Source organism: Meles meles, chromosome 3 (assembly GCF_922984935.1).
Source record: "Meles meles chromosome 3, mMelMel3.1 paternal haplotype, whole genome shotgun sequence".
In the NCBI taxonomy this organism is placed as follows: domain Eukaryota; kingdom Metazoa; phylum Chordata; class Mammalia; order Carnivora; family Mustelidae; genus Meles; species Meles meles.
This window is the reverse complement of record NC_060068.1, coordinates 38517767-38545397: the sequence shown is the minus strand read 5'-3', so window position 1 is coordinate 38545397 and position 27631 is coordinate 38517767. Positions and strand designations below refer to the sequence as shown.

The window sequence follows — 27631 nt, the reverse complement described above, 5'->3', positions numbered from 1 at the left end:
CATCTGCCCATTCCCTCCCTTCCTCGTAGGCAACTCTTTTTTATTAGTTTCTTATGAAGCCTTCCAGTGTGTTCCATAATATACTCATTTTCTCACTTTCTTATTGAATAGGCATTCTCAGTGGGGGTGATACCACTCTCAAGGGGGTGAAAATGGATTTTGGGAAGCGAAAAATTCTTCCCTTTTTTTCATGGATAAATCACAAATATACATTAGACATGCAGCACAGAAACAGATACACGTGCTATTAAAATTTCAGGGGGGCGGCAATCAGGAAAAAAGTCTCTAAAGGTTTCTTAGGGGGATGATAATGAAGAAAACTTTGAGAAACACTGCTGTAGGAAGCAGTGTATGACAGTCACTGCTCTGCACCTTGCTTTTTTCTCTTGATAGTCTATCCTAGGATCGTTCTGCATCAATTCGTGCAGATTTGTTTACTTTTTTTTTTTTTTTTAATTTGACAGAGAGAGAGAGAGATCACAAGTAGGCAGAGAGGCAGGCAGAGAGAGAGGAAGGGAAGCAGGCTCCCCGCTGAGCAGAGAGCCCCATGCGGGACTGGATCCCAGGACCCTGAGATCATGACCTGAGCCGAAGGCAGAGGCTTTAACCCACGGAGCCACCCAGGCGCCCTTGTTTACTTTTTTATAACTTTTTTAACAGCACGGTATTCTGTTGCCCAGAAGTACCATTATTTCTTTTCCCTGTGCCCTATTAATATGTACTTGCATTGATGCTCACCTTTGGCTACTGCAATCCCGCAGGGAACAGTCTTTTGCATACACTGAATACACTCACAGGTAAATCTGTGTATCGTGGGAGCCTGGAAGGGGGGTTGCTAGATCCAAGGGTAAATTCCTTTAAAATATAGGGAGATAGGGCCAGACGTCCCTCCATGTTGCACCGAGTCTGCCATCTAATGAGTAAGAAACGGGTTGGCTATCCTTGAAATGGCTGCCTGATCCCACAAGAGGGTTATTAGCTTAGTCGTAGCTGCGAAGGGGCAAGGTGTTCACGGGGTGTACTGGGGTCTCCTCTGGGCTGTGCTGTTTTCCTCAGCAAAGCAAAGAGAGGGTCCCTGGTGATAGTTCTCAGGCAAAGAAGGGCCCCCTACCTGTGTGATGAGGAGTTTGAGGCCTTCAGAGGTAATATTATTTGGGATGGCCTCGGGCCACCGTGCGGGATTTGGCAACCCCACCTCCCCCGCCCCAAAATCTAGGGCCTGCAGCTTGTGGGAAGGCAGCTCCCAGTACAAAGTGAGCCCAACCGAAACTTGACTTTTGCCGCTTGCATGAAACATTCAGGCTTCCACACAGCGCGGCTCCTGACACGAGTCCCTTTCCACTGTCCTGCACAGGGAGGGAAGTCAACCGGGCAGTGACCTCCTCTTCCCCAGACACCCCGGGAAGGTGCGCATGCGCACACCTCCCCCCTCCGCGCCCGCACGGCAGGTGCAGAACCTTCCCGGCAGCCCAATCCACCGCTTTGATCTGGACTGAAATTAATTGCTCGTGAGACATTTGTGCTTAACACCTCAACCGACTCTGCAAAGATTTATTTGGCCTTTCAATTATTTAAGCCACTGTAATCATATTTGCTTTCAACAGAAATCGGCTGTATTTACCAGCTTGACAGGGACTCAGTGAAGCCCCCCGGGGTGTCTCGCCGCTGCTCTGGGCTGTATTTGGATCCCCCCGTCCTGCAGACAGTCATCCCCGCATGGGGTTCCAATCGTGTTTCCTGCAGCTCGTTCAGGGAGGAGGTCGACTGCATCACAAAATGCAGAAATTTACACCGCATTACAATCACGCCGGAGCCATCGCTGGGCAGGGTTTTGACTCTGATCATTTACTTATTCAAGACAGCCTCTCCTTCCCGTTCCCATCCGATCCCGGAGCCCACCTGGTCTTTCCCGCCTAGATCTGTAAGTAGCCCGGGACTCCCGCTCTGCTCCACAAAGACTTTTTCGGTCCCGTGAATGAATTTAAATAAATAAACATCTGCCGTAAACATGACTTCAAGGATGGCGTGTGCACAGTGCCGCCCCTGGCCTCTGCAGCTTCCCTCCACGAAGCTGAGCGCAATAAAGCTCCAAGCCTGCGAGAAACACGAGACAAGTGTCAAACGACATAAATTGTGCATCATAACTCACAGTTCCATTTGCTCTGCCACAGTGTAAAAATTGCAAATTTTTCATCAAGAAAGACAAGAGCCATGAAGGCTTCCGGATCGCTGGGCCACCATGATACTTCCATAGTCCGTGTCCACCGGTCTGGTGCACCTTCTCTGTCCCCTTGTCTTCCCTGGTTGCACCCGTTCCTCACTCTCCCTCCAGGATTAATACTCTAGACAGGTTGCCCTGTTGTTTCATTCATGGTAACAACGGTGGAAAAAGATGTCAACATTGAAATCTCCCCTTCTTCCTAGTAATTCATTCGTATTCTCTCTCTCTCTCCCCACTCCCTCTCTCCTTCCCTACCATTCCATTCTTTCCCATCCCCTATTTTCTCTCATCTGGTCTAGAATTCTGAAGAGAGGTAGGACAAGATCCAGCAGAATCCAGGTTACATGGAAAACACCAAGGCCTTTTAGCAAGGACCCTCAGGACAGGCTTGTGTGGAGACACGTTCCAAATCTGAGGGTTCGCACCAGGTCTATGACAAACATTCCATGGCTTCTCCAAGGCCCTTCCTAGAGCTGGAGTGTGTCTGAATCACTAACTTCTGCTTCTAGAACCCACAACCGGCCTTACTGGGCTGGCCTCTGCATGGTGAGCCAAACCATGCTGGAAGACTGCAGGCCCTTCAGATAGATGTAGGCCAGCAGTGATTTATTTTAAAGATTTTATTTATTTAGAGAGAGAGCACATGAGCTGGGAAAGGAGCAGAGGGTGAGAGAGAGAATCTCAAGCAGACCCTGCGCGGCTCATGGGGCCCAGTGCAGGGCTCTCTTGATGGCATGACCGTGAGATCATGACTTGAGCCGAGATCAAGAGTCGGACACTCAACCAACTGAGCCACCCAGGTGCACTGATTTGTTTATTATTCATCTGTTGCTAGAAGGCTTTATCTGAGCTACGGCTGCCTAGAGGGCCAGGACTGGCTTTATGGCACCACCACACAAGGCCGCCAAGAGCACACCCCACCAGGGAGTGACAGCATGCGATGGCACGCTGAGGTAGAAAGAATGGTCATCTGATGTATTATATTTACCAAGTGTGTTAATAATATCATGTAAAGTCTAAATCAGTTTGGTCAAGTCCCCTGTAACTCAAAACTAAGGGAGGAGGGGCACCTGGGTGGCTCAGTGGGTTAAAGCCTCTGCTTTCCGCTCAGGTCATGATCCCAGAGTCCTGGGATGGAGCCCCGCATCAGGCTCTCTGCTCAGCGGGGAGCCTGCTTCCCTTCCTCTCTCTCTGCCTGCCTTTCTGCCTACTTGTGATTTCTCTCTGTCAAATAAATAAATAAAATCTTAAAAAAAAAAAAAACTAAGGGAGGAAAATAGGATCAACTTGTAAGGAATGGAAGACTTATGGGTCCATCGGCATCTATGTATTTATAAATAAACATGCATCAATATGCAAAACCCTATGTGGTAGATAAGATGGACTTCTGCCATAATAAATTATTATTATATTTATTATTATAATAAATTATTATTATAGATTATTACTATATTTATAATAATAATAATAGTAATAGTAATAAACACAACCACCTTTTCTGACCATTGTTAGTCACAGTTACGCACACTGGACACAATTTGCTCATTTAGTTTGTACAACAGTCATACGGGGTAGTTATTATTCCCATCTCACAAATGGAGAAACTAATGCACAGACAGGTTAAACAATTTGCCCAAGGTCACACAGTGAATACCTAAGTCCAGGTTTGCACCCACAAATTCTGCCTCTGGAATCCAGGTACTTAACCACAGTACTCTGGAGCTAGATGACCACTAAATGATGCAGAAATGAATGCGACCCCTGAAATAGGCTACCATCCACAGGGGAGTTCTAGGGAAATCTAGAACAGAAGATCCCCTCCGCGTAGGGAACAGGAGCACTGGGGTCTCAGCCAAGGCTTCAAGAAGGATATAGCACTTGTGCTCAACCTTAAGAAAGGATGTGTTTGGGAACAAACGCTGGAGATCTCCACGCAGACACGATGCGGTCTTAGAAGGAACAGAGAAAACACAGAGCTTGCCAAGGAATGATGAATATCCAGGTAAAGAGTTCAAGGGGAATCATGTGATGTAGGACTGAAGGTGGTTTGGGGACAGGAGGTCATGCATTTTATACTGCAAAATAAATCTTCTGAGCAGACCGTGGGGCTCATTGAGGTCTGACTCTCTCACACAGATGCATATAAATGGCAGGATATGTAAGCACCTGCTGGGGACATGAGGAGGTATGAGAGGGGTAGGGGGCACCCAGCCATACCCCTTTTGCTATCACTGCAAAACGCTCCCAGGGAAATGGAACTTTTTATTACCAGGGCTGGAATGGGCCCAAGCCGATGTCCCCAACTGGCTCAGTTCCCTTTTTACAGTGAAGTGTCACCATGTTCCAAGGAGAAATGATTTGATCGTAGCAGATGGCTGTTCGGGCTGGCTGGGGACCAGTCTATTGCCCTGTCCTGTGCCCTCCCTGCTGGAGATGGATGGCAGGCTTCTTAAGTTTCATGGCTGGTCCCACTGCAGCAAATACTGTTCTCAGGACAATGTAGCTTCCGGTGTGCTCTGTGCAGGGGTGTCCTGGCCTTGGGGCTCCAGGCAGAGTGACGCCCCCCAAAGGAGGGCTGACCTGTCACTCAGACAAGGCAGGTGCAAAGGGGGAGACACACCCCCAGAGCCTGGAACGCAGGGCACAGCCTGCAGCGCTGGCATCATTCAGGGCGGGAAGAGGTGCCCAGGTTGGGGTTGCAGCCCTTCCGAAGCAGAGGGGGCCTGGCTAGAAAGGCCGAGAGGGAAGGCGTGGCATGGCTAAGCAGGACCATCCTGCTAGGCTCTGGACTGTTCCTTGGATTCGGCATCTCACTTCGGTGAACAGATGGTAATCAGATAGCATCAAATGCTTCCACTTCCTCTGGCTTCTCCTTCCTTGTCCTCAAAAGAGTTCCAAGTTCCTTTCTTTTGTTTGTTTTGCTTTTTTGTTTTTGTTTCCCCCCCCTTTTACCAAGGAAATTAGACAAAGCAGGACGGAGAAAGCCTGGACACAGTGTGTGTCGGGGGAGGGGAGGCACACTGTCTTTGCAAGAAAGGAGGCTGGCAGGTTTTTTCCGTTCGGCTTGGATCCGTGGCTGAGGGAAAGAATCCTCCGAGTGAGGAGCAACAGGGTTTCTGTTCCCAGGCACAGGACCATCGTGGGCAAATTAATTAGGCTTCTGCTCTCAGATGAGATCTTTCTCAGGGCAGAGCCCGATGGCATGGAGAAGGCAGCTCAGAGAGGCATCTCCTGTAATGAATTCTTCATCCGTGCCCGGGAACATAAAGCATTTTCTTACATGTTTGTTTGTCAGACATCTTGGGTACACAGAGGTGAGACAGGGGAAAACACACACACACACACACACACACACACACACACACACACACCCTAGAACCCAAAATAGCACAGCATTGCGTGGGAAGGATGATAAAATTATGGCACTCTGGTGACAGACGTGGAGGTTTCATTAACCCAGCATCTTGGGAGGTTTATGGTTTTCATTCTTTTCCTTTATCCGTGCCCCTGTTTTCCTCCTGTGAATATATACACTGTTGCATATCTGACTTCCTTTGTGGATGTTTTTCCTCATCTCGACCTGCCTGGGATCCAGGCAGCCTTGTTGCTCAGGAGGGCTGTTTCTGGCCCCTCAGGAAAGTGCCCTCCAGCACTGTGTCCCAAGGGCCAACTCCTGTGCAAATGTTTGTGGTCCCAGCTGGTGCCTGCAGCTCCTCACTGGAGGATCAGGTCCAGCTGCTGCCGCTGCTTTGATGCATCTGGTGAATCTCGGGAAATGGGATTCCTTAATGATCAGGCTGTTCCTCCAGTGGTGGTCACGTGCATAAGCAAGTCCCACCACTTCCCAGCCGCGACCTGAACAGCCCAGGAGAGACAGGGAGCGCCAGGCGCCCCAGTCCCTCTTCTCTGTGATGGGGATTTTCAGGGTCCACACTGACGCTGTGCACGTGAAATCTCGTGGGTGACAAGGCGTGGCCAGCACCCTACCTGCTGGTAGGAGGGTCTGCAAATGTGATCTGCTATACCCCCTGAGCTCAGGCAGTGTTGAATCAGAGAAGCAGAACCGCTGGGGGTGATTTCCCAAGGAAGGACCTGTAGAGTCTGCAGGGGGTAGCTGCATGCTGGCCTGGGCTGGCAGTGCAGTCCGGCATGACTAGACGTCAGCTGAGCCATGAGGTGAGAAGAAAGCAGATGCGGGTGACAGCGAGAACAAACCGGAACCTGCAAAGGGGAGCTGAGACTCACATCACAACCGGACCCTGTAGGAGACCCTCTCGTTACCCTGATGACGCGGGGGACCTGCAGCAGATGCTGGCTCCCCGAGATGCCGAGCTGGACTTGGAGAAGCGACAGGAGGTCTGGTGAGAGCTCGAAGACCCCCAGAGCCAGGGGCTGCCCCACACCCCCCGGCTGAGCTGGCGGGGTATACGAGCCAACATGGTGGCTGGTGCTGTGCACCCCGTTTGGAGCTGGAGAACTCTGGTTCTTGTTCTACCTCGCGCTTTCCAATTTTGTCTCACGAGGCCAGGGCTCACCTGGAACCATACGGGACAGAGAAGTCAGAGGACTCCAGCGCCAGTTTCGCTAGAGTGCAAACCAGCCTGAATCAACTTGTCAAGAGCGTGGTGACCTCCCTCCACGCCCCTCACTCCCACCCATGCAAGAACTATCAATCCCAGCGCGGAGCGCGTGTCCTCGTCCTTACATGTTTTGTTCCCTGCCCCATCCCTGCGCCGAGAAGGTGCTTGGTCCATTCCAGACACAATCCGGACACCCTCTGGTCCTCTGGCCAGTTTTCAGCCCACCCAGCATTTTTACGGCAGTCCGTGCATTAGCCGGCATTGGCTGAGCACCTCTTTTTGAGCCAAGCGCCTAGGCTGGGTGGTGAGGAAATTGCAACGGAACAGGAAGAACCCCTCGTGCGCCCTCTGGCTTCAGAGACCACTGTGGTTTCATTGGCTGCTAATTAGTATCAACTGTGTTACACTGGGTAAGAGACAAGCTGCCCTAATGAGTGTTCTAGGAATCCTTCCGGGCGGCGGGGGGGGGGGGGGGGGGGGGGGGGGGGGGGGGGGGGGGGCTTGGGGGAAACTGCCCAGAGGAATGGGACTTCCACCAGTGCATGAGGACAGATGGAGAGAGGAGGGAGGAGGAGGATAGCAGCAAAGGAGCAGAGGTCAGAGTTCAAGAGGCCCCAACCAGGCTGGCTAGAGGACTGCGTGTACGGGATGGGGGGCGGTGCTTGGGGGAAACTGCCCAGAGGAATGGGACTTCCACCAGTGCATGAGGACAGATGGAGAGAGGAGGGAGGAGGAGGATAGCAGCAAAGGAGCAGAGGTCAGAGTTCAAGAGGCCCCAACCAGGCTGGCTAGAGGACTGCGTGTACGGGATGGGAGGCAGAAAGTCGGGGCTCACACATCGAGGAGGATGCTAGGACGTGACACCCCCCCCCCCCGCCTGAGCTCCCCCAGCATTGGGAATGGAACATGTGAGCCTGATGCTCTTCTGGGAAGAAGAAAAATAGCAGATGCTCACCCAGGGCAGGTACAATATGCTGGTGCTGGTACACGGTCACTGTATCCCAAACCGAGCCTCATGGAATTACTGTCCTCATGAAGTTACTGTCCCCACCGAGGGACCAGGAGCCTGAGTCTCAGGAGATGAAGTCCTGTGCCCAGCCACAAAGCGGCCGAATGGGGATCTGCTTTCCTGCCTGCGCTCACAGCTCCATCCCGCAGACGCACAGGGACCGCCCACGGTCGATGCCATCTTCCTCCCTGACAGCTTCAAGTCTGCCCAGGGCCAGGCCTGCAGTTCCAGGCGGAGCGAGGAAGATGTTGTTGTAGATGCTAAGCAGCCTATCGACCAAGAGACTCCTGAGGGCCTGCTTTTGTCCTGTGATTACGGCTCCCGCGAGGGTAGGAAACACGGAGGGATTCAGACTGGCTAAATTATAAGAGAATTCTGCACCTAAGGGAGTGGCTTTCTCTACCTGGGACGCCGGATGGGCAAGAGAGCCCACCCTGCGGGCAATCTGTATTTATTGTGCAATGTGCACCTGCTGCCTTTTTGCTTTTTATTTTATGGGACTCCCCCCGTACACACTACCTCCCCCACCCCAGTAGATTATAGGTCTCTCTTGCGGAAAAAAGGGTTTTCAGTCGGTAAGCGTCAGTAATGCAAATGTGCACCCAGAGAGCCCACTCCTGCCCCCCAAGCCCAGAATGACTCCAGCCAGGAGAGGCCGGCCGAGGCAGTGAAGCGGCAATGGGGAAGGGAGCTCAAGCTAGTAAATGTGTCAATTTACTTGGACTCCCTGCAATTTAGAAGCTGATTTCAAAGAAAAATTGCTTCAGGCCTCCGACTCCTTCTGTTGTTGCCAACTGTGGCCCATTTTTACAGCTGACTGACCACGGGCTTGAAACGCCGGGCTCCGGTGGTCCCGGCAGGCCTGGATGGCTCCGTGCTGCCCCCCAGCAGAAGTCGCGAGCATAATTACAGCTAATAGAGGCAGGTCGGGGCAGGCCGGCCCTCATGTCGCCACCACCTGCTTCCCCAAGGACCGTGCCCCGGCTTGTGCGTGCAGCTGTTGCGAATCCCCAGTCAACAGCTGACGTGACTCATTAAAACCTCACACTCCACCATGGCAATCCCCTCACGCCTCTGGAACCTTCTCTCTTCTCCCTCATGCACAGCGCTGTCCAAGGCTTTGTGCTCCCTGCCTCCCCTCTCTCCCATCCTGCCCTGGGTTGACCTCCTGGGTTAATTATGCTGCCTCAAGGCCTCCACCCAGAAGGAAAATAAACAGTTTGATTTCAGCGAGAGGGACTGGGCAGGGGGGCAAGAAATCCAAGCCCCTCAACACATATAAATCACGACGGAGGCCTGTTTCCTTGGCAGCTTCAAGGAGTGTGTATCATTGAAAAATCCATCCCTCTCCTGTTGTCTGAGATGGGGGAGAAGGGGTTATCAGATTGCTCTGTGGTAATAAGGAACATATTCATCTCAGCCGAGTTTCCAGAGAGATTCTGGGTTTTGGTTTGGTTCGGTTCTGGTTCAGAAAGGGCAGTTGTTCAGTGTTGTTCGGAGACTGAGCCATTTGTCATAAGCTGTCCCCTTAACAAACCCTCCCAGAACCTACCGAGGCAGGCTCGGTTGTCCAAACGAGAGAGTTCTCTACGGGGCTTATCTCAGGGAGACTGGAGGATGCATTACGTCTGCTCAAAGGGAGCCTGTTCCCAGGAAGCGGGTGATCTGGGGGAAGCTTCGGGATGCTGCCTGAGCCAGCGGGGTTATTCTAGGCCAAGGCAAACCATGGTAGGCCAGCAGCAAAGGGACGGATGCAGCCGCCTGCCAGTGGGGCACTGCAGACCTCGCGAGCAGGGTAGACCAAATGACCTTTCTCCCCGCCTGCACCCCAGCCCTGGGCTCCTTACCTGAACTTTCTTCTTTTGTGAGAACAGCCGACTGGACGAATGAAGATAACCTTTCCAGACCAATCACACCCTTCCACTGGGACATCTGTGTGCAATTCATATGGAAAGGTCACCCAGAAAATTCCACGGTTGAAGAGCATCCTTCCAAACAACAAATGTGACAATTAAAACAAAGCTCCCTTCTCATGTGGTGGCGCGGAAGCAGCTGGGCTCCAGGATGGCGTGGCTGGCCCTGGCTTGTGGCATTTGTCACCTAAAGGAAACAATAGCAGCTCTGTAGGCACTTCTGTCTGAAAGGGCAGGAGCTATTGCCGGCCGCTCGGTTCAGGCCAATGGGACAGGGGCAATGGGAGACTTCCCATCAAGACTGCAGGGCAGTTTCACACCTTGCCCAAGCCCCTGTGTTCCTGCCCCTGCCTTCCGGTGTGTGCACACGTGTGCTGGTAACGAAGACGCTGTTCTCATTCCAGCAGGACTGGAAGCCTGGGGCACAGCGCAGGCGCAGAGGCTGTGGGCATGTCTCTCCTAGTCCACTCTTAACTAGTCCGATTGCCCAGCAGCTTTGTCCTCAAATTGAAAAATGTGCATTGGGCGATTGGAGCTGAAGACACATCTCTCCCTTTCTTTCAGGTTTTTCCAGTCTCCTACAGAAGCAGGTCTTCCGTGGAAGCAATAGTTGATGGATAGATTGCAGCTTCTCTAAAAAGACCCTCAAATGCTGCTTATCTTGGTTGGTACACTATTCAAAGGGAAACTGAGACACACTGTAAAGCCTTTGCAACTTAGGTGGGGCCTTTGAGCCATTCTTCCCCACCCATATCCCTCCTACACAGCTCACTAGGTCAGGGGTTGGAGGCCTAACCCATCACAAGAACCACCTGGTACCTTTCCAATGACCTATGAGCCATAGGATGTCCAAGAGAATAACTCAGTAAAAGGAAGAGAAAGAACTGAACCAATTACATTCCCCCTCTCTTTCTTTCTCTCTCTCTTGAACAGGAGCCATGAATAAGAGAAAAACTTCCCACTGGCAGGAGAAATTACTTCTGAAGTGTCAGGAAGTGCATTTAGAACTCGAGCAGCCAAAGTTAAGGGCGAGCTGTGGCCATGGACAAGCACAAGGAGCCACTGATGGCCAGGAGTGAGCCAGAGGGACACTTTCGGTATCCCTTGATACCAATGGACACTTGAATGGAGGTATTTCACCCTGATGGTGCAATATTTGGGGGCCGACTCTGTAGGAGCCCCCTTGAATCCTTCTGCTCCATTTCCCGATGACCCAGCTACCTACACCTTGGTTTCTGTCCTCGGTTTCTAGACTTCCTCATTGTTGCCCATAGACCCGAACATTAATTCTCTTTCCTGTGTCTAGCTTCAAGAAGGCTCTGTCCCTTCCCTGAAAATAAGCCTGGCGAAAACACACACACACACACACATACCCCAGACAACTTGGGGAGACTTGCTTTCCCAGGGTCCAGAAAGGAAAGGGTGACTATATTAAGAGCACATTTAATCGCTGTGATTAAATCAAAGGAAGGAGGACAAAAGCTCTGATTTAGGAGGCAATCACCGGACCCAAAGCGGATGATATAAGGCAGGCAAAGGCGCTGCCATTTATGCAGATCCTCGAGTTGCCAACCCGACTGCGTCGGAGCGAGAAAGATGGGCGCCCGATCTCTCCCGCCAGAAGGGCTGTCCATTTGGAGACTGGAAACACCGAAGTCACTGGGGCCAGCCGCATGGGTAGCACAGCACGGGTGGCTTCAGAAGAAGTCACAACCCTGTGCTACCTGCTTCCTTGAGCCTTGTAGACTGTGACACAAGACTAGAGACCACAAGACAGTTGGGGAGGTTCAAAACTGCGTGTCCGTCCTCAGGTGTTTTATCTTTTTCCTGTTGGATTTACAGCAAACACGCTCTAGGTGAGGAAGAATGCACAGTAGCAGAAGGTTCAATGCCATTAAACATTCTTTACAGCCTGTTCGAGGAGGCTGGGAGGACAAAGACCTCAACTAACCAGAATTCAACCACCCATAACTTCTCAATTAGTTAGACATTTAACCATCTACTTCTATAAACATAAAAGGTCAAATTGGCCAAAAAAAAATCAATTAAAACATGTCAGACTAGGTGATTTCTTAGAAGCTTCACATAGAGATCTCTAGGACAATGATCTTGAGATACTGCAGGATCCGGAGTCACATGCAAATGTCTGTTTTGCTCATTGAACTCTAGTGACAAAGGTATGAGTGTGATCTCAAATATTTTGGATAGGTTTGCAACAAGTTTCTATTCTGTTCTCATGGAAGTAGGGAACTGGATATTTAAATGCCCAACCCTGGGTTCCTAAACATTATTCTTTAAGACGGTATTATAACAGCCTGAATATCACATTTTTTTCTGAGAAGAGGGATCATGAGGAGGGATTTTTTCCAGCTGCTCCCGACCTATACAAAAGCCTCAAGCACTCAAAGGCACGAGGGAGCCACTGGCCATAAACAAGTCCACGGATTTGGACTTTTTCAGTTAACAGACATGGGTTCAACTCCCAGCCTCGTCAGTCAAGGAATGACCTTGAGAACACCTGGTCTCATTTTCTTCAGCTATAAAATGGAGAGATTGTGTATCCAGGTCAAAAATGACCTATCTCCAAAGAAACTCTCATTTCCAAAACCTGTCCCACCATTTGGAGAGGAAATTTCAAGTCTCTTTGTCTTAATTTGAGCCACACTCAAGGTCAGTTGTGGAGGGAGGGACCTTTGGCCAAATCCCACGTTTTATAGTCCAATTTTGCCCTCTTGAGGAAAACTCCACCTGAAATAAACATCCAGTGTTTCTAGTCCTAGCTGTAGTTTACAAACTGCTTTTCTTGATGTAGAAAGACCTTGAAGGTTCTAGTCCATCACTCAGATTTGGCTTTTAAAGATGTGTCTGGACCCCGTGACCAGACCTGAGATGATATGGCCCTGAAGACCCCTTCGAGTCCCTGAGGCCCTCATCCCAGGCCAAACCCAGAAGTTCTTCCAAATCCATTTAGAGGTGAGGAAGTAGGAGGCTACATGTGGGAAAATGATGAGGTGCTTCCTTCCTCTTAGAGCTGGGTGACCTCCCTCTGCAAGACTCCCACGGCCTCCCAGGCCAAGGGGTCAGGGGCCTGAAAAATAGGGCAGAACCAGGTTTCCTTTTGGACCACACACTCAACCCACTGCGACAGCTGTGTGTAAGCTAATGTCATCAGAGTGGGAGAGGGAATATTCCCAATGGTTAGGCTGAAGCTCTGGGGCCACAATGCTCAGACAAGTGACTTCATCTGCTAAGGTTTTTTTTGTTTGTTTGTTTTGTTTTGTTTTAATTTTAATTTTTTTATTTTTTAAAAATTTAAAAATTTTTTTACAGATTATTTATTTATTTATTTGACAGGCAGAGATAACAAGTAGGCAGAGAAGCAGGCAGAGAGAGAGAGAGAGAGGAGGAAGCAGGCTTCCTGCTGAGCAGAGAGCCCGATGTGGGGCTCGATCCCAGGACCCTGGGATCATGACCCAGGCCAAAGGCAGAGGCTTAACCCACTGAGCCACCCAGGCGGCCCCATCTGTTAAGGTTTTAATCTCCTCATCTACAAGATGGATTCCGAAATATTCCTCACTTCATAAGGTTGGTGTGCTAATTTAGTGAGAGAGTTGATGCTGAGTACTTAGCGGGTAGGAAGGGTTTAGTAGCATGTAGCTCATATTTCGTTGTGTCCCAAGGATTCCCCCAAACCCTTCTCTGTTCCCCCAAAGTCTCCTGAGGACAAGGCATCCCAGGAGCACAGTCTGATATGACCTCCGTGTCTCATCTAGGAGAAGGCGTGGGGGTTGAAGAACCTCCTGGTTTGTGGAGGTCACTCCTTCCGAGGGTCATGCTGGAGACAGCCTTCTGGAGCTCAGCATCTACGGGCACTGAGTCTATTGAGCTTCTCTGTTGGCTGGTGGGTAATTCTGTGAGCCGGCTTGTGTCTCTCCCTCAACGGCAACCATAAGCAAGCATGAAGCGGTTCGCTGGCTGTGAGCCAACAGCTCTGATTTTTTTCGCACCTGTGACTTCACTCAGTCCTGAAACACCACCTCTGCCATTTGTAGATAAAGGTGAGAAATTAGTCATTTTTGCCACCCTCCTCGAAGCCCTGATGATTGCAATCACACCTATATTCAGTGGAGTTCCATGGGAATCATAAAATAACTCTTAGGTGAGGTTTGGGCATTCAAATGCGCCCAAGCTTAATTAGAAAAGAGGAGGTCGTATAATTCGGCACAAAGAGGGATAGCCAGGGTCTCCGCGTGGCCCCCACCACTAAACCAATGGGATCGAGTCCATAGCCTCGGTTTACTCATTCTGCCTCCGGCATTTGGCAGCTGAAGGGCTGGGGGCAAGTGGGGGCAAGTCAGTCCTCTCCAAGCCCCCACTGCCTTCACTGTGAGGTGGAGGAGGTCACTCTCCTCCTCCTGGGTCATGCTGGAGACAGCCTTCTGGAGCTCAGAATCTACGGGCACTGAGTCTATTGAGCTTCTCTGTTGGCTGGTGGGTAATTCTGTGAGCCGGCTTGTGTCTCTCCCTCAATGGCAACCGTAAGCAAGCAGTTCGTCCTCCTTCTGGATGGATCTCCTGACTTGGACCAAGTCTACCCATCCGGACTGCACCAGCACAGCCCTGAGCCTGCAGACCCACCACCAGCAGGGGGCGCATTTCCCCATCACCTGCAGGTAGTCGGGGAGCAGGTGGGACACTTCCACATGATGCCCCGAGACATCACTGGCCCCTCGGTAGCAGCCACATCCGGCTGCAAGCTGTAAGGACTTCATAACCCCGGGTTGTGGCTCTGATAAGACACGGAAAAGCCTCCTCCTCCTCCTCTCCTCTGGACTACCTCTGAGTCCTCCAACAGAACTCCCCCCCGCCCATCTGAGCTCCTTCAAGTCTGGGTCACAGCATTTCCTACGCAGACTCACTGCTTATTTCTATCTTCTTTCACTATTGCACGTTCAGTCATTCTTAGCATGGGCTCTGGGCTCAGACTCCCCGCACTGCTATTGCTGCTTCCTCTGCAGGTGGCTTGAGCCAAGTTACTTAAAACTTCTGCGTCTCCTTTTCTGCCCCCGAAGCATGAGGCTAATCACGGCTCCTCCTTTGCAGAGCTGTCCCGAGGACTGGATGAGTGGATGCAGGGAAAGCACTCGCCAGAGCATCTGGAACCCACGGAAACACCACATTCCTGCTGACAGCTCTGTTGTGTTCTGAGGCCTCGGGCACATCTCCTAGTCCACGGTGTTCTTCAGAGGTTTGCAGGAGGGCGTAGAGACTGTCCAGTCAGCCCTCCACCGGGACGCAGAGTTAATCCACTGTGTTGCAACACACAGTTGGACTCTCTCTCTCTCTCTCTGCCTGTTTATCATGATCCTGGGGCAGCCCAGTCCTTCCTGTTCTGGGGACAGTTCCTCTTCTTCCGGAACTATCTGTTTACTCACGCTTCTGTGGATCCACCCTTCCCCAGTTACACACAGAGAACTAGAGATCCATATTTTACAAACAGATGGAGACTCAATTTTACCCCAACATGTCAACTCACCAGGGCCATCAGGTTCAACCCCACACCTTGGCGGGAGATGGGAGTCTTGAAAGGGTACCGATGCTCTACCCCTTGCTTTCCTTACAGGTGGGCTGCCTGGGGTCTTCTTAGTATTTCTCCTCAAGAGCCGTCTTTGTAATATCTTCCACAACAAAGGAGGAGAATTAAAGGAGAATTCTCGGAGGGACACCTGGCTTTTTTGGCCATGTGGGTAAAAGTCATAGAAATCATGTTCCCAAACCCTACCCCACGTCCTCCTTCCTACCCAGACCCCACTCCTCACGTCTCGCAAGCGGCTCAGGGACAAAGTCATTTTCACAGAAAGCACTGGTTAGAGACACGGTGGGAAGGAAGCTACCTTTGCTTTGCGCACCTGTTTGGCTCCTCTCCCCGCCCAGGGCAACTGCTCACACTCCTCACACCTCGCCCGTCTATGTGGCACAACACACTCCCGACATTGCCAAGTAATTGCCCATCAGATTCCCGGTAAAACAAAAAGGCCGTAACTGGCACTTTCTTTTCATTCCCCACCCGAGCTGTTCATGCAAGAAAAAAAAAAATTTTTTTTTTAAGTTTGCAAGTTGAAAGGCTTTTTTAAAGCACCTACCCACATGAAAGGAAGACTGTTTAATTTAGAGCTACAGCTACAAGATCAAAAATAGGAATAATTAAAGCCTGAGATGTAACTGTTAAGATAGGCGTTTTTATTTTCTTTGCCAAGGCCTTAAACAGGTAAACTACATATTTAAAGAAAGCACGCAGATCTGAAAATCCTAATGGGGATTTTTTTCCCCCCTTGTTTAAGACATAACGAATTCAGTCTTCAGAGACCAGGGAGCAGCATTTGCTAAGCTCCCTGAACTGGCAGCTGAACAATTATCTAGCAAAGCCTGTGTGTAGGTGACTCCCCACGATTTAGCTTCTTTCCTGTTTTGAAACAGAAGGTTACCAACCTCTAGAACAAAATTTGGCAAACGCAGGCAATGTCTGTTTGTGGCCTTCCTTTTCATCATGTGATTATTTGATTTTTCAGCGTTGTAAGTATTCTGACTTCCACTCAAGTACCCTTTCCAAAGGTCCTAGAGAATGTAGATTCTAAAAGCAAAACACACAAACGAACGAATAAAAAAACCCAACCAAATGCAAAAAAAAAAAAAAAATCTCCCTTTTTCAGAGCGGCTGGAGCCAAACGAACTTTATGTCAAAACGTACGAACAGCCTGACAGTTTATGCTCTAAGGAGAGGGTGAAGCAGGAACATTCAGGGTCGAATGCAAAATAAGAATTCTGGGGAAAAAAAAAATCTCATTACTGCCAAACCTGTTGGTTTTTTAATAGGATTATAATTTTAAATTGTGGCTTTAAAATACCTGTCTGAGCACTTAAATGTTATTGCTTCAAAATCTGCTCTCGAGGGGTGGTGGCTGTGGGGTTTCCCCCATTCACCTAAAAGGAGTCTGGACAGCTAATAATAGGCTCATCCTTTTTGGCATGGATCTCATCATCATATTTTGAAACTAAAGTATTCAGCCTCCCTCCCCACAGGATGCAAGGTACCTTCAAGCAAAGACAATGCATGTCATTATGCTAACTTGACTGAACGCAGAGCTAAGCGATGAACTTGAGAGCAGATGCAAAACCTGACGTGGAGTGAAGACCGTACCTGGCTTGCCGGTTCCGAGAAGAACTGTGCCTGGGTGTTAGGCAGGTCCACTGGCTCCGCGTGACCAGGTGGGGAGAAGTGGGGTTTGCAGAAGAGAACACAAAAACTCAGTTCCTTGTTGTAAAGGAGGAGAATGAACAGCCCACCTGTTTCCTGATCTGACCAGCTTCCCTCAAGTTCAGTCCAAGAGGTCAGCCCTGCCCTAAATCGAGCACACTCCCTCCCCTGCTTCTGCTACTCCCTCTGTCACCTGCCAAAAGCCAACACAGGCCTGGAGTAGGTTGCCTGCTTTGCTGTCCGTGGTGGTAGGAGTGTTGAGCGAAGGGCAACGATCAGTCCTGTCCCCAGCTGGAAATCACCTAGCCCCACAGTCTCCATTGTCCATGCAGACAAAGGTCACTGGCCAGAGAGGCAAATCCCCAGTACAACTGTAAGTGTCCCCCATGGGACCTTATTTCTAGACTCATTGGCCTAGACGGCGCTGCTGGGACTGGAGCCTGGAGGGCACATCAACCTTCACTGGCCAAACCACAGGGTGAAGCGTCGAGGAGCCATCCTGCGACCATGGGTTTGGTAGTTTCCGTTGGAATCAGGAGTTAAGTTATTAAAATGTTTTATTTTACCCTAATTATATTTTTTTAGGTCACCCCATCCCTGAAGAGGCTTATGTTTGTATGACTACCCCTTGCCTCAAGATAAACTGCCAACTTCTTGGGAAACTTTCCTTTCTTTTTTTTTTTTTAATATTTTATTTATTTATTAGAGAATGTATGGTGAGGAGGGCCAGATGGAGAGAGAGAGAGAGCAGACTCCTCACTGAGCGGAGAGCCCGATGTGGGGCTCGATCCCAGGGCCCCGAAACCATGACTTGAGCTGAAGGCAGATGCTTAACCCACTGAGCCACCCAGGCGCCCCTTGGGAAAATTTCTACCCTGACACCTGTTATTTCCTGAACTTTGAGGCTGGCATTCATCTCCTCTCTTTAGTTAGGCTACTTGGTTATCAGCATTCCAAGATGCTTGACCATCTAAGGTTTTTGCACTGTGTCCCCCTTAAGCTTCAAAGCCCTTGTGAAAACTCACTCTCAACGTAGGTCCGGACGTCTTGCAGATCCCAGCCAGGACTCGAGGGTTATGCCTCGATGGATCCACGAGCCAGTTTCAAATACGGGGCACACATAAGAACTCACGAGCCGAGTTCTCTGGAACCAGGAAAATGGCACGTGAACTCAGTCCTCGAAAGATACTGAGCAAATATCTCAGCATAACTGGAGAACGGACTTCCCTCTAACCCCCAACCTTCGTATGGTTTGATAATATTAATTCCATGCTTCCATGACCAGATCTCAGCCTTTCCCTGCTACCTGAAGACCAGCCAAGAGCTGCCTTCATCCCTCCAACCCACTTTATTTCTTTCTAGAAACCGCAGCGCTGGGTGACTTGCTTGAACCGAGCTGTGAATACACGGCCAGTGGGAATTCCAAGGGTGAGGTTTCAGTTCTGCAAAACCTACAGCTCAAATTAACAAACAAATAAACAAACAAACGGCTTGGGGCCATCACAGTAAGAGCTAAAATAACATCTAATTGTGACAGGTGCGTGGAATTGTGCATTTAAATTTTGGGTGACCCTATATGCGAGAGAGTAAAGCCGTGGTGTTAATGGGGTGTCACTGGCCAAATGCTACAGTGTCGGCTCGGCTCATCCCGACAGGCCCCTTCATAATTCCTACAGTTCATAATGTTTCCTTCAATTTGTGGAAAATTGTTTCCATTTGTTCCCCTCCCCACCCCATGTCGTTTTTACACATTTTTCAGTTTATTCTGGGTAGCTTAGAGTTCCAAAAATGTCGTCTTTTTTTTCTTTTTCTCATGACATTTTGCAATTGCTTCTTAATGGGGTGTAGTATCGGGCCAACTTACTGAAATTCTCTTATTAGTTCAGATCATATTTCAGCTGATTTGCAAGGATTTCCCAAACAGACAATCATATGGTCTGCAAGTAAAAACAGCTTTGTCTTTCCTCTTTCAATATTTATATGTTTTGTTATTTTATACTATTTTATTCCATTAGCTAGGATGTTGAATAATAATAGTGTTTGTCTTTGTTTCTGATTTCAAACTAGTGATTCACCATTGAACTTGAGATTTGGAGAGGGGTTCTTTCCTTTGTTAAAAGGAGGCTGTTTTATTTTAATTCTATTTTGTTAAGTGGTTCATTACATCATAAATGTAACTCATTACAATATTGCTGAACTCATTACAATATTTTTTTCAGAATCTATCAAGATGACATTATGGTTTTTCTCTCTTAATTCCTGATCAAATGAACTACATTAATATTTCCTCATGTTGAAATATCCTGGCATTCCAAGGATAAGCCCTACTTAGTTAATATGTATGATTCTTTTAGTACACAAATGGATTTAATTTACTAATGTTTTATTTAGGATTTTGGTGTCTTTGTTCATAAATGTGATTGATCTACATTTTCTGCCCCCCACTCCCTGATATCTTTGTTTAGTCTTGTTACATGGTTACGCAAGCCTCATAGATGAGATGAGAAGCTTCCAAGTTTATTCTGTGCTCAGAAAGAAGTGATATAACCCCAAAACTATTTGTTTCTTGGTGATCTGAGCTTTATGACTAACTTGACCTAACTTTTACACGTTTCTGTAATTATTTATCTCTCTCTAGTCAATTTTAGAATTTATATTTGCCAGGAAATCACCCATTTTAAATTCCACATTTGCGGGGCACCTGGGTGGCTCAGTCATTAAGCATCTGCCTTAGGCTCAGGTCATGATCCTGGGGTCCTGGGGTCCTGGGGTCGAGCCCGGCATTAGGCTCCCTGCTCAGTGGGAAGCCTGCTTCTCCCTCTCCCACGGTCCCTGCTTGTGTTTCCTCTCTCGCTGTGTCTCTCTCTGTGAAATAAATAAAATCTTAAAAAAAAAAAAATCCACAATTGCAAATTTCTTTTAAAAAGTTGAGTATGGTGTATTTTTATGTTTTAAATGTCCTAACAATATATGTCCTCTCTTACGTCTAATGTTTCATTAATTTCCTCTCTGTTCATAATTGGCCTTGATCAAAGACTTGATTATTTTTCATTTTTGCCTTTACTCCATTAGCCCTTGCATTTCCTCATGTTTATTTATTCTTTCCTTCTATGTTTTGGGGTATCACCTTATAATTTGTTATCTAGCTTCTTGATTTGTAAGCTCAGTTTATTTTTAAAAAATTTTTCACAGGGTACCTGGATGGCTCAGTTGATACAGCATGTGACTCTTGATGTCAGAGTTGTAAATTTGAGCCCATGTTGGTGTAGAGATTACTTAAAAATAATATTTTTATTTATTTATTTTTTTACAGAGAGAGAGAGAGCATGTGCATGAGGTGGGGGCAGAGGGAGAGGGAGAAAGAGGATCTTAAGCATGCTCCATGCCCAGCACAGAGCCCAAAGCAGGGCTCGATCTCACAAACTTGGCATCATGACTTGAGCAGAGGTTAAGAGTCAGGCACCTAACCAACTGAGCCATCGAGGTGCCTCCCAAAATAAAATCCTTAGAAAAACCCCCAAACCTGTCTCATTATCTAATTAGGATATTTCAAGCTACCCAATGCCCTCTGAGTATCATTTTGCACACATCCCACAAACTGTTTGTCTACCACTGTGCTCACGTTCTCATTTATTCCTGAGTTATTTGGCATTTCAGTAAGATTCTCTCTTTAACCTAGGAGTTATTTAAAAGCCTGTGCTAAATGTCCTGGTAATTATACCTAGAAGACATAGAGAACTCCTACAAATCAATATTGAAAAGACAGCTCATTATAAAATGAATAAAAATTTGAACAGTCAACTCATCAAGACGACACATGCATGGCCAAAAAACACATGTGAAAAGGGAGTCAACATTAGCAATCATCAGGGAAATGCAAATGAAAACTACAGTGAAATACCACTTGACACCCACCAAAGGACTGCCAGTGAAAAGATGTTAAAACATCAAATGTTGGTGATGAAAGTATAAAATGGCACAACTGTTTCAGAAAAGAGTGGTAGGTTTTTTTTGGCAGTTTTTAATAAAATTAAACAGACTCCCACCCCACAAACCAGAGATTCTGTTACTAGGTACGTGCCTGAAAAGAAATGAATGCACATGTTCAGAAAAATCCTGGTACAAAAATGTTTCTTTTAGCTTTATGTACCATAACCCCAAACTGAAATCCATAGCAATATATCGGCAGAGAAAGCTACTTCTTAGCAAATGAATAAATGGGGCACCTGGGTTACTTGGTTGGTTAGGTGTCTGACTCTTGATTTCAGCACAGGTCATGATCTCAGGGTCCTAGGATCAAGCCCCACATCGGACTCCGCACTCAACATGGAGTCGGCTTGAGATTCTCTCCCTCTCCCTCTGCCTCTTCTGCAACTTAGGCTCTCTAAATAAATAAATAAATAAATAAATAAATAAGGGTGCCTGGGTGGTTCAGTCCTTAAGCATCTGCCTTCAGCTCAGGCCATGATCCCAGGGTCCTGCAATCGAGCGCTGTATGAGGCTCCATGCTCAGTGGGGAGTCTGCTTCTCCCTCTCCCACTACCCCTGCCTCACTGTCTCTCTCTGTCAAATAAATAAATAGATAAATTTAAATAAATAAATAAAATATTTTAAGAAAAATAAGTGAATAAATACACAAGAACGAACTGTTGCTACACACAACATTCAGGACTGTGTCTTAAAAATATTACACTGAGTGGAAGAAGCCATATACAAAGGCTTATCCGCTGCATGACACTATTTACATGAAGCTCAAGAACAGTGATTGTCTCTGCATAGGGGAATCCCCAGAAAGGGGCAGGAGAAATCTTTTTGGAGTGATGGAAACATTCTAGATCTTCCACTGAATGATGACTACTTAGGTGTGTGCCTCAAAATTCTATGAGCTGCACAGTGAATACTTGTGCACTTGACTGTGTAAATTACACTTAGAACACCACCAAAAACAAAAAGTGTGGTTTTTTGCCCTCCTTCTGTAGTTAATTTACAGTGCAATTGCATTTGGCTAGTAAACATATTTAAATACATTCAGCTACTTAATATTTATTGAAATTTCCTTTGAATCACAGTAGAAGTACATTTTTGTTACTGCTCCCTAAGTATTTGGAAGAATATATGTAATTCTGTTAAAAATAACTTATACAGCTTGTTGTTTCTTATTCAAATATACTGGTCCTCTTTTTAAAAAAAATATTTCTATTTCTGTGAGAACTGTGCTAAAATTGTAGATTTTTTTTTTTCACTCATTTCATCTCGTAAACATTTGTTGAGTTCCTTGGAGGAACATACGTTAACAGTTGAGAGCAAAGGGTATGGAGCCAGACCACCTGGATGTGGATCCTGGCTCTGGTACTGACTGGCTGTGTGACACTGAATATCCTGCTTAGCCTCTCTGTGCCCTAGTTCCTGTATCACTAAAGTGTGGACAATATAGTGCCTCTCTTATGTGTCTGTCATAACTATTAAATGAGTACATGTGAAGTCCTAGAATAATGCTTGCAAAAAATAAGAACTTAGTAAGTATTAGCTATCACATGGAGGAACTGTTATGCCCTGGAGCTCCTACAATGAAAGAGAGAATATAAGACATGGTCTGAGACCTCCTGGAGCTTACCCTGTAAGGGATGAGTCAGACTTTTTGTCAATTGCACAAATAAATGTATAATTACCACTGGGATAACTGCAACAAAAGAAAGGATCAGTATCACAACAGCATATAACAATGAGACAGGATATATTTCGAGGGATTGGAAAAGACTCTTCTAAGGAAGTAGCTTTTGGGCTGAGAAGAATCTGGTTATGACTTTCAAGTACAAAAGAATTTCTTAAACAAGTCACACTAAGTATCATCTATAAAATTTGGTTGCATGACATTTTAAGCTAGTCAAATTCAAAAATACCACAAACAAAATGGAAAGACAGATCAAAGGACCAGATATTGCAATGCATAGAGCTGACAAAAGGTTACTTTCCAAATTTATAAGGAAATTCTACAAATCAATAAGGGCAAGCCAAAAATGTATAAATGGGTGGACAGATGACAGGAACAAGCCATTCACATAATAAACTGGAATAGCCAAAATCACATGTAAAGATCGTAAAGATGTAAAAATTGCCCTCATTAGTGAGCAAGGTAACACAAAATACAATAACAGTGTTATACCCGACATGCTAGCAAAAATTTTAAAGTGTAACAATATCAATATTTGACAATGGGAACTCTAGTACAATTAATTTGGAGAGCAATGAGGCAATATTTGGTAAAAACAAATAGGCACATACTCTTTGACTCAGAAATTTTACTCCTGGGTATACACTCCAAAAATAAGCTTTCCAACATTTTCACATCATGGCCCACAGAGGATTTTATTTTACCCAATTGGTGAGTCTCTGTCTTTCAATAGGAGAAATTTAGCCCATTTACATATATTGTGATAACTAATATGACTGGATATATTTCTACAGCTTTATTTAATGTTTTCCATGTCTCCAGCTTTAAAAATATCTTTCCTTGGCACCTGGGTGGCTCAGTGGGTTAAAGCCTCTGCCTTCAGCTCAGGTCACCATCTGACGGTCCTGGGATCAAGACCCTCATTGGGCTCTCTGCTCTGGAGGGAGCCTGCTTCCTCCTCCTCTCTCTCTCTCTCTGCCTACTTGTGATCTCTGTCTGTCAAATAAATAAATAAAATCTTTAAAAAAAATCTTTGTTAGCTTTCCCTTTCTTTTTCTACCATCTGTTTTAATGGATTTTGAACTCTTTGAATTTCTTTCTTCCTCCAGAAGTTTGGACATTCTATACCCTATTTCTATTTCTTTTCTGATGATTACCCTTACACTTGAAAAAAACACATTTAAGCACATATCTTTCTGTCAATCTCTGGTATTCATCAGTATCTCTAAACTTCCCCTCAAAAGTTACCTATTGATTTGATACTCTTCCCAGATTAGCTTGCTTTCATTTTCTTCTCCATCCCAAACCCACTATACTGAAATTCTTTTCACATTGTGCCATCAAAACCATTTTAGATTTAACTACTAATCTTACAGTTTTATTAGCTTACCACTTTCCTGTGACTTGATCACTTTCTTAGGGTCACCTTTCTTCTTGCTAGAAAAAGCTGAGTGTATGTGCTCAGAGAGGGCCTGTGGGGATTGAGTCCTTGCAGGTCAGTGATTTTATTCTGTCCTTCAACTTTGATGCTAGTTTGGCTCAGCACAACACTCCAGTTCTCTGCAGCCATTTCCCCCCCCTGCAATTGAAAACCAACGAATTTCCCTAAATTGCTATCCTTTTGGTCTACTGTTTCTTTCCCTTAGATTTCAGTTTAACAAGTACTTTTTGCATCCCTATTGTGTGCTGAGTACATTTCTGGGGGCTGGGCAGAGATGGGTGCCTGACACAGGCCTGTGTGTGGTGTCCTGGCTTCACTCCCACCACTGTGCCTCTAATTCCTACATCTCCCCCTGAGGACTGGCCGAGGGGCCTCCCCGCTCAAGGAAAGCCAATGCCTAGGCTGGCCAACAGCATGGTGTGGTCTGATATTCAATAAAAACCCCAAAACAACAGCAACAAAACTGAGCAGTGCTGATTCAGTTCTTATTCTTATGCATTTCAATGGGGAAATGCCCAAAGAATAAAGCTGTAAAAATAACTCTGCCTGCTCTTTGGCCACCTGCCTACCAAGGGCAGAGCTCAGGGCATCTGGTCCCTCTGATAAATGCTCCAACCCAGCTCTGCCTGACAAACCACATCTTTCTCACTATCACTTTCTGAGCAATGACATTTGGGAGAGGAAAGACCAGTTTCTTGGCACAGCAATTCCCTAAAGAAAGAAAAGGTGGGGGCCCCTAGGTGGCTCAGTGGGTTAAGCCTCTGCCTTTGGCTCAGGTCATGATCCCAGGGTCCTGGGATTGAGCCCCGCATTGGGCTCCCTGCTCAGCGGGAAGCCTACTTTCCCCTCCCCTACGCCCGCCCCTGCCTGCCTCTCTGCCTACTTGTGATCTTTGTCAGTCAAATAAATAAATAGAATCTTTAAAAAAAAAAAAAAAGAAAGAAAGAAAAGAAAAGAGGGCTGGGTATTGGAGGGGGTTGGGGAACACATTTATTAAATCACCTGGAGGACTTTTTTAAAATGCACATTCTGGGCCCTTAACCTGAGAATGAGATTTGATCTCTTGGGGATGATAAGGTCAAGGCTAGGGGCTTGAGGGGGAGCAAATACACATTTTGAAAAAGTGTTTCAGGAAATTATCATCTGTATTTTATGCATGGCCACTCTGCCACTTCTGAGCGGCAGCCACTGATGTATCCATCCCTGTCATTTTGTAGATGAAGAAACCATGGCCCAGAGAGGAAAGGTGCTTGATTTGTTTCAGGCCATACTGCTAGTCATAGAGGATTCAGGACGAGACTCAAGGACCATGAATCCTAGACCATGCTTCTCCTGACTTTACCTGAAATGTGTCTTTAACTCTAGCTCTCCTTGAGATCATCATGATCACCATCATCACCATGACTACCTCCATGACCATGACTGTGACCATGAGCATCATCATCATCATCTTCATCATCATCTTCACCAGATACTCTCCTGGCCTCTTAAATGAAGTTCCTCTCAAATTGGCAATATTCCTACAAGGCAAGTATTGGCTCTGTTTCTCACTCCTTGTCTCACTCCTTGTCCATGTTCCCAACCTTTACATCCACCCTATGCAGCCCGACACACAGGATCTGTCACCTCTATCTGTGGTTTTTGTCTTTTGTTGTAAGGTCTCTTCATGTCTGGCCCAAATGGAAAGCTGGCTGTCCCCTGTAAATCCCACCCCATCTGCAGCCTCTTAGTGGAGTCTATTCAGGCCTCGCCTTCATTCTTCTTATATCAGAGGGCTCGAGGGTGGGGTAGGTGTCCCACCCCACTTGTAATTCAATTCTCTTCCCTCTTCCTTCAAAACCCCCAGATCCTTTGAAATTCATGCCACACTTTACTACCTGCCACCCTAACTTGCATCTGTTGGCTATTGAGCTACTCTCCTTCATTCATTAATGACTCCAGCATCTGGCTCTCCAAGGCTATTCCTGTCACCATTCTTGGTGACTTAACAACCTTGTAGAATCATGGACCATTCCATACCTTCCATGACCTCCTTCCATACTTCCAACCATCTTTAATCCCTACTCCCCACTCAGCCACAGTCTCATGTTCCAAACCCTGCCATCATATCTCTCTGATGTCAATCCATTGACTTTACCATCTTTGTATCTTTCTCTATGAAGAAACAAAATATATGTCAAGAGGGGTGCCTGGGTGGCTCAGTGGGTTAAAGCCTCTGCCTTCGGCTCAGGTCATGATTCCAGGGTCCTGGGATCGAGCCCCGCATTAGGCTCTCTGCTCAGCAGGGAGCCTGCTTCCCTTCCTCTCTCTGCCTGTCTCTCTGCCGACTTGTGATCTCTGTGTCAAATAAATAAATAAAATCTTAAAAATATATATATATCAAAATAACATATATATGCATATGCATGCAAAGATTATTTATATAAGGAGCTTCTACATATAAGGAGATACATATATCTCTTTATATATGTGTGTGTATATATATGTCTCCTTATATCTTCATTTGCCTCCTTGTTCTGCTTCATTCCACGGTTTACCATTACGATGACTGCTTTATGAATTCTTATTTTTCTTGCCTTTCTTTTTCCATCAAATTCACCTGGCAAAAGCCCATTCAAGAATAAATCCATATCCACATATCTTGTGACCACAGCGGAGATGCTCCAAGTTGTAGCAGAAAATACAGAGGTGCTGGAAGGTTTACCTTAAACACATTCCTGCGCATGCCAAATAGGAATCCGGCATGCTTGGTGGTTTTATGATACTTCCACTCTGTGAAAAGATTGTTTCACACCTTCCCCTCCCTCTCTCAACTTTACGAATGACTGTCTTCATTTGATTTCCCCTGAAAGCTGTGCCTGAGACAAAGGCTTCCCTTATAAGCCTGTGATCCCAGGGATCCAGAGAGAGGACCTGAGGAGTGAAACAGGGGAGAGTGGGAAAGGCAGAGATGTAGGAATGAGTTGGCTGCCCCCGGGGGCAACCAATCCCATGGTACCTTCTGAAGAGCCTGAGGGGGTATAGCTCAGATTTCTCTGCTCAGGGAATGAAATGGTTGAGTATTTACCTACAGGCTCCTGTCTCCCAGTGGTCAATGGTGGCCTCTTGCGTTAACTCCCCCACATCTCCAGGCTGTTCCCAGGATGAGCGCCCAGCACATTCTATGGACATTCCCGGGGCAGATACTGTCACATTGCTGCTGGGCTGAGCTGTTCTGAAGCCTGTCCAGTCTCTGCAATAGTCCATCAAGTAGGGAGTGTCTCTCTGAGAGGATCTGAACTAAGTAAGGCACAAGGGAAGTCCTTGCACATTTCATACCCATCATGGACCCTCCAATTAAAGTAGGTCTTTAAGCAAAGCTGCAAGCTCTGCCAGGATGTAATGTTAGAGAGTGAGTGGAATGAGCCCTGGTCCCCTTGTTCCAGCTGATCTCCAGGTCATAACAAATACTCATCGTCTATTTCTACCACCCGTTCCCCATTTTCCATGCTCTCAGCCAGCACAGGGCTGGCTGATGTAAGTTGACTGATTCAGGCAGGGA

The 27631-nt window shown here is 47.0% G+C and overlaps 1 long non-coding RNA gene across 1 annotated transcript; it reads right to left on the bottom strand.

Moving 5' to 3' along the window:
• Positions 1 to 1565: 1565 nt before the first annotated feature.
• Positions 1566 to 17517, bottom strand: LOC123938006. Its single transcript, XR_006817650.1, has 3 exons — positions 16922 to 17517; positions 9658 to 9798; positions 1566 to 2094 (listed from the first exon to the last, which is right to left on the bottom strand). It is a non-coding gene; the product is annotated as an uncharacterized LOC123938006 (long non-coding RNA).
• Positions 17518 to 27631: the final 10114 nt, after the last annotated feature.